Source organism: Nansenia antarctica (genome assembly GCF_963989245.1).
Source record: "Nansenia antarctica genome assembly, chromosome: 1".
Taxonomy (NCBI): Eukaryota; Metazoa; Chordata; class Actinopteri; order Argentiniformes; family Microstomatidae; genus Nansenia; species Nansenia antarctica.
In genome coordinates this window covers 16,789,366-16,799,246 of record NC_137674.1, presented here as the reverse complement: position 1 = coordinate 16,799,246, position 9,881 = coordinate 16,789,366, and positions in this window count along the sequence as shown.

The window sequence follows — 9,881 nt, the reverse complement described above, 5'->3', positions numbered from 1 at the left end:
AGGGGGAAAATACAGGGGTTTTAAGGCGAGTGCCATTAATTGACATACCAAAACGATGCCTATCGAGACACAGAGAGCGAGCCGTACACAGACAGGCAAACGACCCATGGACTAAACCATTTTGCGCCAAAGAGATCTCTCTCTGTCTCACAGATCTTCCAATATGTTGGGAGAGCTATGGCACAAAGTTCATGCTCTCAATTGACTTTAAAAATAACCCGGATCAAGCAAAAGCGGTGTGGGGGGTGGAGAGATGGAAGGACGTCATCCTCTAAACCTCCCCCCATGCCGCGCCGCATCGCCCAACCCCCCCCCACCCCGGGCCTACCTCACTACACCACCAGTTCCTGCACTATCACCTTCACCACCGTTCCAGCACAAGCCCTGGTCAGCAGTATCACCATCACAAGGTCCAGGAGAGGAGCAGCGCACAACACCAACAGGGAAGTTTACTGCACCTTCCACCACCTACACATGTACACAGCACTGACCCACTTCCTATCCTCACCAGAATATCACCACACACAACCCACAGCCGAACCAGCCGTCTCTGCCAGCACCACCAGCACCAGGATGACCAACATCACTGGGTCACAGGGAAGTACTGATCACCCGCCTGACACCAAAATGCACACTACACAAACCATGCACACCTCCCTTCTCTCACTCCCCTATCTTTTCAGGCACATGTCATATCCAGCTCTGACACCTACCCAGGCTTCCAGACCCAGGAGCAGAGACCGGCGGGAACCACCACGTCACCCCAGCACCAACCCCAGGTTCCAACTCAGCGACCCCAAACCCCCTGTTCCGGGCCCCCCCCCCCCCAACTCCAGGCCCCCAGCTACAGGCCCAGTCCCCTACCCGCCAACCCCCAACCCCCAGCCCGGAACAAGCTGAGAAGAGCCAGGGAGCTTTTTTCCTGGATAAGCTGTGTACAGGTTTTTCGCCTCTGCTTGCCTGCCATGCGCCGAGCCCTCTGGGCCTCTCCTCGGGGGCCTCCGATCGGCCTGCGTGCTCGATCTGCTCCGCCGCTGGGGCGCCTGGTCCGGCTAGCCTCGTGAAGGGCTACAGGAGTCTGAGCCTGGTGGGCTGGGCCGGATGCGCCGGTGGTGGGGCGGGGTCGGGTGAGTCGGGTGTGTGGGGTCCCTCGGGGGAGGGAGGTGGGGGAGCCACGGCTTTGCACTGGTGGGCAAACTGGATAGTAGTCGCTCTACAACTAGAGGGCTGCAGGGGAATATTTTCCCGGATGCACAGAGAACAGGTTTTTTTTACCCCTGCTTCCTACCGACACTGGAACCTGGACACTGAACACTGAACACTGAACATTACACTACACTGGACAATACACTGAACACTGAGCACTTTAGTTAGTTTAATGTTGGTTGTTGTTGAATGTAATGTCTTAAATGTCTGATTGTTTGATGATTGATTAATTGATTGTATACATGGTGTTGCGTTTTTATAAAAACCAATAAAAAACACCTTAAATAAGTTGTGACACTAATTCACTCAAAATAAAGAACATTACAAAGAAAACAAAACTTTAATTCCAGGACTTTCAAGGGCCCTCTCCCTGCTGGGGCCCTGGGTAGTCAGGTCCACTTTTCCCCCAACTAGTGCGCCACACCATCTCTCAACCCCGGGTCACGTGTGCTACAGTCTAGCCTTTGCAATGACAGTGAGTGTTCCATAGCTCAGTGGGTGAAGAGGGATGGATGGGGACAGGGCTGGACTATAGTATTGTATAACACTGTCAAGACCAGTATAGTATTGTATAACACTGTTATGACCAGTATAGTATTGTATAACACTGTTAAGACCAGTATAGTATTGTATAACACAGTTAAGACCAGTATAGTATTGTATAACACTGTTAAGACCAGTATAGTATGTATAGCACTGTCAAGACCAGTATATACACAAACGGTGGCACTTTTTGTCAAGTCATATTCGAAGGTATTTGACAGAAATGACATGAAAGATTTCACCTCGTCTAGAACTTTCCTTTTTGCTGCATCAGCGGGACCAGCTTTGTCTGCTGCCTATCAAAATCAAAAAATATTTTTTGTCGTTTAAAAACAAACAAAAACGGAATGGTTAAAACCCTTAATATGTAATAACCAACGTGATACAAGACAGTCATAAATAAAGTATTTATTTTAAATATCATTTTTTATTTTCATTAAAAAATAAAAAATAAAAATGTCCTCGGCGGGCCACTTGTAGATGGCCTCTGATTGGCCGCCACTGATGTGTGACATCTCCTACAATGTATTATGACGTATTAGAGTGTACCACTATGAAACCACGGTGCGTCTTGTCATCAATCACAACTTGGTAGACATCTCATATGTCACGTTGTATAATAAAACAACAAGAAGATTGAGAAGATTGAGAAGATTGAGAGTCAAAAGAAACCAAGAGTCAAAGAAACCAAGAAACGGTAAGAATACCTATTTGAAAGCACTGTCAAGAGTAATAAGCCTATTCATTGTTGGAATAATGGAATTAGTATTTGTCCAAATTTAGACAAAATACAACATTATTTAGTACTGGGGACGGAAAAGGCACCATATAAAAAAATGACCCATATGTCATGTGCAATTAGTAAGCTCACCAACAGTAGCCTAAATTATATTAAGTGGGTGAAATGTATTGTGTAAGAATAACACTATTTACAGCGCTGTCAATTTCAGATTACATTTAATTGTCATTGGCAGTACAAGTACAGTGACAACAAAATGCATTTGGCATCCAGACAGATTTTTTCAGATCACAGACATGATTTCACCTCGTCTAGAACTTTCCTTTTTGCCTGCATCAGCGGGACCAGCTTTGTCTGCTGCCTATCAAAATCAAAAAATATTTTTTATCGTTTAAAAACAAACAAAAACGGAATGGTTAAAACCCTTAATATGTAATAACCAACGTGATACAAGACAGTCATAAATAAAGTATTTATTTTAAATATCATTTTTTATTTTCATTAAAAAATATAAAAAATCCTCGGCGGTAGATGGTCTAATCTGATTGGCCGCCACTGATATGTGACATCTCGCATAATGTATTATGACGTATTAGAGTGTTCCACTATGAAACCACGGTGCGTCTTGTCATCAATCACAACTTGGCAGACATCTCATATGTCACGTTGTATAATAAAACAAGGAGAAGATTGAGACTCAAAGAAAGCAAGAAGAAACGGTAAGAATACCTATTTGAAAGCACTGTCAAGAGTAATACGCCTATTCATAGTTTGCAGTCACGTGACTGGCGCAGAGCCCTGGCGACCTGTCATTTTCCCACCTGTTTCAAGCAACGATTAATTAGATCACCTCTCAAAAGAAGAAAAACAAAGTTATGTCAACAAACTACACATTTTGGACACTTGCGATCCATATAGAGACCCGCCGCAGTATTTCAATCAGTAAAAACAGCGAAGTCGCTGCCAGAGCTGCAGGTCGGTGATGTTTACATATATCTGGTGGAGAATCCTTCCCCTCACACTGCCGCCAGGATGAAAGCGGACAAAAGTACAGGCACTTATCTGTTTTTATCTGGATGGGTCAATAATGCTAATGTTAGCTAGCTAGCTAAAGCACCTACATAACCAACTCCAAGCTGGTAGCGTCCACAAAAACGAACCATGTCAGAACGATTATGCAAAGATAATGACTACAAATAGAATAACTAGGCTAGTCAAAGTCAAAGTCAGCTTTATTGTCAATCCAATATACGTACAGACATGGATTATATGTACAGTCAATCCAATATATGTACAGACACAAGATTAAAAAATAACTATCTATACAAAAAATACCAGATAAAAGATTTGAAATGTGCGGTACAATGTACAGGGGTGGAATACAATATGAACAATGACAATAGTGGTAATTGGCTCAGTATAATAGAGTAAAGTGGCTAAAGTACGTAAATAATTAAAATAATCAGTGTTTACCTGAGCTTATCTTTGAAATGTTCAGAGCTGCAGAGACGTGTGTACTTTGATGGTTTGCCCTCCACAGGGACTGAGACACGTCTAATAGCACAAATCCACAATCTTCTCTCTGGGTTTTCTTTTTCTGAGGGAATTCTGTAGAAGCACAACCCAGGGTCGTCTCCTCGTCGGTTAGTGCACCCGATTGCATAGCAACTATCCAGCATTTTGTCAAACAACTAATTACTTGGTAAAAACCTGATAAAATAGCTGGCAGGCAGCGGAAGAAAGATTTGTTTCGCCAGGTGGGCGTTCCCCTTATGCCGTGACGACACGTGCAAACTAGCACGGTCAAGTGTAATCAGGGATGCCAGATGGGATTGTCCATTTCCAGCCTAAAACCCGCCCAAATGCTTTTCTTCCAGCCCCATCTGGCAATACTGAGTGTAATAGGCCTATATAACACTGTCAAGAAGAGTAGTATACTATAGCCCATATAACACTTAACCCCTGGGGTTGGGTCAGATCGTTTGATGTATCTCTGATTTCCATTATACTGTGTGTCCTGTCAAAGGGCTGTACACCCAGGCCCCATCCTAACATGAACAGAACAAGCCTGTACACCCAGGTCTTATCCTAACATGAACAGAACAAGCCTGTACACCCAGGCCCCATCCTAACATGAACAGAACAAGTCTGTACACCCAGGCCCCATCCTAACATGAACAGAACAAGTCTGTACACCCAGGTCTTATCCTAACATGAACAGAACAAGTCTGTACACCCAGGTCTTATCCTAACATGAACAGAACAAGCCTGTACACCCAGGTCTTATCCTAACATGAACAGAACAAGCCTGTACACCCAGGTCTTATCCTAACATGAACAGAACAAGCCTTTTGCTGTCGCCTTCTGACTGATTGTCATTTTAATCCGTTTTTATGTGATCCCGTCTGAAGCTACTTTGACTTCTCGTAACAAGTTGACCAGAATGTGAGATCTGAACTCTGTTGTGTTGCAGATGTGTGGCATGAAGAGGGCCAAGAGAGCCAACAAGGCCTCCAAGAGCACTAAGAAGTGCGCCAAGAGCGCTAGGAAGAGCGCCAAGGGCCTTAAGAAGAGCTCCAACACTGATGCAGGTGAGAGGGTTTTCTGTTTACTTCTCCCTGTAAAAGTCCCTATGTTGACTATTTGAAGACTTGTTTGATGAGAAGAAAAAATGTCTTTCATTCCATTAAACATCCAATCACAGACAATGATAATGACTTGAACATCATTCCAATATCCACATGCTAACATTCATTATGAATGCAAGGCTGGGAAATGACTCCATCATGGTATGCTAGTGTGAATATTGATTGTCTTAATGTACTACAGACTATATGTCATAGGTGGCAATAAAACCCCAGAATCCTCTCTGTTTGGTTCTTTTAGCTCCTTCTGTGATGTCCTCCGCTTCCGGAACGAAGTGTGAGGACAGAGAAGCAGTAATGAAGCTGCTGGCGGAGGAAGGTGTGGTTGGTGCGTTAAACATCAACACAGCTGATCAGGCCTCCTTCCCCATCCTGATGACCTTCATGAAGGGTCTCAGTGATGAGTAAGTATTATGCGCTCTACTGTATCTATGCTCCTTATGTTTCTATACACACCCAATATTTTGCACCCTGCGCATAAACAGTACAACAAGTGTGAGCCAAGACCAAACAACTGAAAATGTTGACTTGTTTCTTCACCAGGCAGTGGACGGAGATCCACGACGGCATGAGAGACCCTGTAAGTGTATTTGATGTGTGTGACTTCAGAGTTAGCAGGCATACCATACCAGTCATTGTTTGTGTTGTGAATCAGTGAATCGAAATGATTACCTTCTTTAAGCTGAACACCGACTAATTCTTCACTCTCTTTTGAATGAACACAGATGACCAAGGCAAAGCTTGAGTTCACGGGTCGGAGGATTGTGAAAATAATCGCCAACATGGCCATAGAGGTCCTCCTCCCGACTCTTCAGCGGGTCATAGAGCTGAGTAAGGCCAGGGAGGCTGCAGTCTCTCAGAGTGGGTCAGGGCTCTCCTCCACCACCTCCCTGGAGGAAGGAGAGGCCCAGTCCCCCTGCCACTCAGACACTGAGTGGGAGACCAGCACATCAAGGTCTTCCTCTGCGAGGTATGCTATAATCACAGCCACGCCTCTATGACTACAATGATCATAACATCACAAATAACTTAAATCAGGGGGTAAACCCACACTAAGCTCTTTTTTTTTTTTTTTACTTTTTTTTTTTTTTAGAACCAAATGTTTGTTGCACAGTTTAAGTGTTGGACTTTGTCAATGCTGATAATACAATGATTTTTTTGGTGATGAAATGTTTTGGCCATAGACAAAATACCAACAATAATCAGAATGAGTAACAACGTACTGTAAAAAGTCAAATCCCTCTCCACTACATCAGAGTCTGATGTGAGCCACCAATGTGATAACTCTTATGCTTTTATCCCCCAGGGATTGAAAAAGTTGCATTCGATTGAATTGAATGTCATATTTGTCTTTATTTTGAAGTTCCCAGACTTTGCGGCAGTGTGTGTCCGGAGGATCCCCCCCCCTGGATGATCCACTCCAGGTCCACTTTGGGATCACAGAGGACACCCTCCTCCAATCACTGGGCTCCGTCTCCTCTGGCTCATTTGATCTGACCAGACCTGTGGTGAGAGACGTCCTGAAGCAGGTGAACTCTGACGTCTCCTTGATAATCTCCTTATCAAGGTCAGATAAGTCCACCCCCATAGTCTGCGACAGGGACACCACCATGTCCGCGGCTAGGAGGATGTTGCACGTGGTGTGCACCAAGCTCCGGGAGTTGGGGATCACCAAACCAGTGGTGCCAAAGGTCAAGTTCACGACCTCTAAGACCGACCTGGGGCCAGTGGCGGCAGAAGTCATGACTGCCATCGTTGAGACGGTGGAGTCCTGCAGCACAGCTGATCAGGGGGCAGCTGACATGCTCAGACAGTTGGCAGAGAAGATCAGCACGATCAGCTCTGTCTCTGATGAGGACGGATCCTCTGCTGGAGCGCCGCATAGACGCGTGTCCTCCTCTGGCAGTGTGGGACACCTCAGGAGTCTGTGTCACTCTGAAGCCACCAAGGCCGTGAGTGCAATTCTGAGCCGGAATTGCTTATCTTATAGCTATCTTATCTTAGCTTATCTTATATCTATAGATATAAACATGGAGGAGGCCTCAGATATTGTTGATGAGTTTGTGGCAGACATAAGGTCTATCACTCACTCAGCTGGGTCTGGTGCTTCAAAGGAGGAGTCTCTGCCTGTTGCCCTGTCCCTAGTTCAGAGGCTTCAGAGAAGGCTGAGAGCGTTTTACGCGCGGCTGGTGTCTTTTAAAGGCACAAGCCAGAAGAGTAAACTGCCCTCAGACCAGGATAGATTCATCCATGGATCTACTCTGGTAAAAGCGGAGTCTTCTCGCAGTGAGCCTATGTTTCCATCCAACTCACTGGTTGGAGTAGAGCTGCGTAGAAGTCAGAGTGAATGCTCTCGACCGATGCTGGCTCTCCAGAGCCCTCCGGTGAGCCAGCTCGAACTCGACCGCACCACCAAAGAGGTTCTGAGCGAGATTCTCGTCTTTTATAAGACAGAAGACGAGAGGACAGCCTCCGCTGGACCAACGGCGTCTGATGAATCCCTCTCTGCCTGCGAGTTTGTGGAGGACGTGTTAACATGGTTATGGGAGTACTCCTCCTCCTCCTCCTCCTCCTCCTCATCAGAGAGTTTGTGCGTGTCTCCGAAGGCAGTCGTGAGCGAACTGTCCAAGGAGGACTTTCAGAGTCAAGCCACTGAGAAAGTGAGGGATGTTCTCATGAGATCAGAGAGATGCTCCCTCAGTTCTTCCCACCACTCTGGGTCAACTACCTCCTCCTCTCTGTCACCTGCCAGTGCTGACTCGTCAGCATTAGACCTCGTCGGCATGGTTGTGAACAGTGTGAAGAGCCTGTTTCAGGACGAGGAGTCCTCAGCTGGTCCCAGTGAGCTGAGACTGTGGTCTACAGCGCAGACCATCTGCAGAGATCTGAAGAGGAAGCTGAAGGAGTTCTTCACTCGGCGTGAGATGCATGCCTCTGAGCAGAGTGCATCGATGGCTGAGGCTAGAGACAGCATTAGCCAGATCCTGGTCGCCATTCAGGGTGACATGGAGGCACAGTCAGGGGAAATGGAGACCTCAGTGGAGCTACAGCAATGGCACAGTGCTGTAGGATCTCTGCTGGAGAATGTAGAGAGGGTGTGTAGTGAGGGTAGTCTCACATGTCAGCCTCCCACAGAGCTTCCAGCAGAAAGCAGTTTCCCCGTCGTCAGAAGCAGCTCTGACGAGTCTGTGCCGGAGGATTCCGTCGGTGACTCCAAACAGCGGATGGCCGACGTGGTGCAAGTCCTGATGGACCACATGGACCCAATGGTTCTTGAAGAGGTCACCTCTCTCGGAGCTGACCTCACCAGACGGGAGGAGCTGCTGTCCCAGGGGGGGATCCGCACCCTGACCATCGCCCTTGTGGACAGACTCCAGGAGCTGATGTCACTCCACAGCAGTCTGCCAGTGGCCGTTGGGACCAGTGTGTCGGACAGTGTTCTGTACAAACGGCCACCGGCAGAGAAGCGTGCGATGGTGTGCAGTGAGGTGGTCTCCGCCTTTGTGGAGGAGTCGGTGAAGCGTTTGCTTCTTCAACTGATAGTCCCTCCCTCATCAGGGTGCGGATTATCATGGAGCATGGAGGTGGAAGCTTCCAACAGCAACGCCCCGACCAGAGACTCCAGCCACAAGAGCCTGCTGTCCACCAGCTCTTCAGAGATCTACAACGACACAGTGGATCTGTTCTCCAGGGCCCTGGTCAACCAGGTCAACCAGGTGATGGCCCTATCAATGGGATCCGACACCTCCACAGCCTCGGTCACACAGCCTCAGAGGGATGCTAGTGGGAAGAAGAAGAAAGGGAAATTCAGAAAATTCCTTTCAATGATGAAGCGCAAGGTCAAGGTAAAACAGAAATATACAGTGAATTTATAAGAGAGCCACATTCCACATAATTTCACATTAAGGAAATGTAATGTAAAGGTAAAGTCTTACCAGTTTATCATAAGACAGCAGACAAGCTATGCATTGTTGTTGTAGGAATAATGGGATTTTAAGAGATATGTTCTGTCATTGATTCTTCTTCTGTAACAACTGATATAGTGCAAGAGGACCAACCAGGTTGATGTCCAGCCTCCAGCACCAGGACCGGAGGACATCAAGGTTGGTCTCCAGCCTTCAGCTCCAGGACAGGAGGATATAAAGGTAGGTGTCCAGCTTCCAGCCCCAGGACAGGAGGGCATCGAGGTTGCCCACGACGATGGACACAGCAGAGGTAAGTCAACATGTAGAACACATAGACCAAGGACATACTAACCAAATTAATGAAGTATTCTATTCTGTAGCTATAGGCCTGGTGAAGCTCATATGAACTCTCTCTCCTCTCTCTAGCGGCCAGCCCAGTGACAGCTGAGACAACGCCTTGTGAGGAGAGCGGAGCTTCAAAGAAACAGAAGCGTTCCCTCCTCCAGAGGATGCTCACATCTGTGAAGAGCCTTGGGCTGCTGAGCTGCGGTCCAGGCAGACGGTCTCCGTCCAACGAGACCCTGTAACCATCTTCACAACGATGGACCCACAGAGGTAAGTCAACACATAGAACACATAGACCAATGACATACTAACTAAACTAATAAAGTATTCTATTCTGTAGCTATAGGCCTGGTGAAGCTTATATGAACTCTCTCTCCTGTCTCTAGCGCCCGGCACAGTGGCGGCTGTGACGACTCCTCCAGAGGACGCACACAACTGCAAACAGCCTTGGCCGGAGCTGCTGTCCACCGTGAATAAAACATTATTTGCATTCCTTTT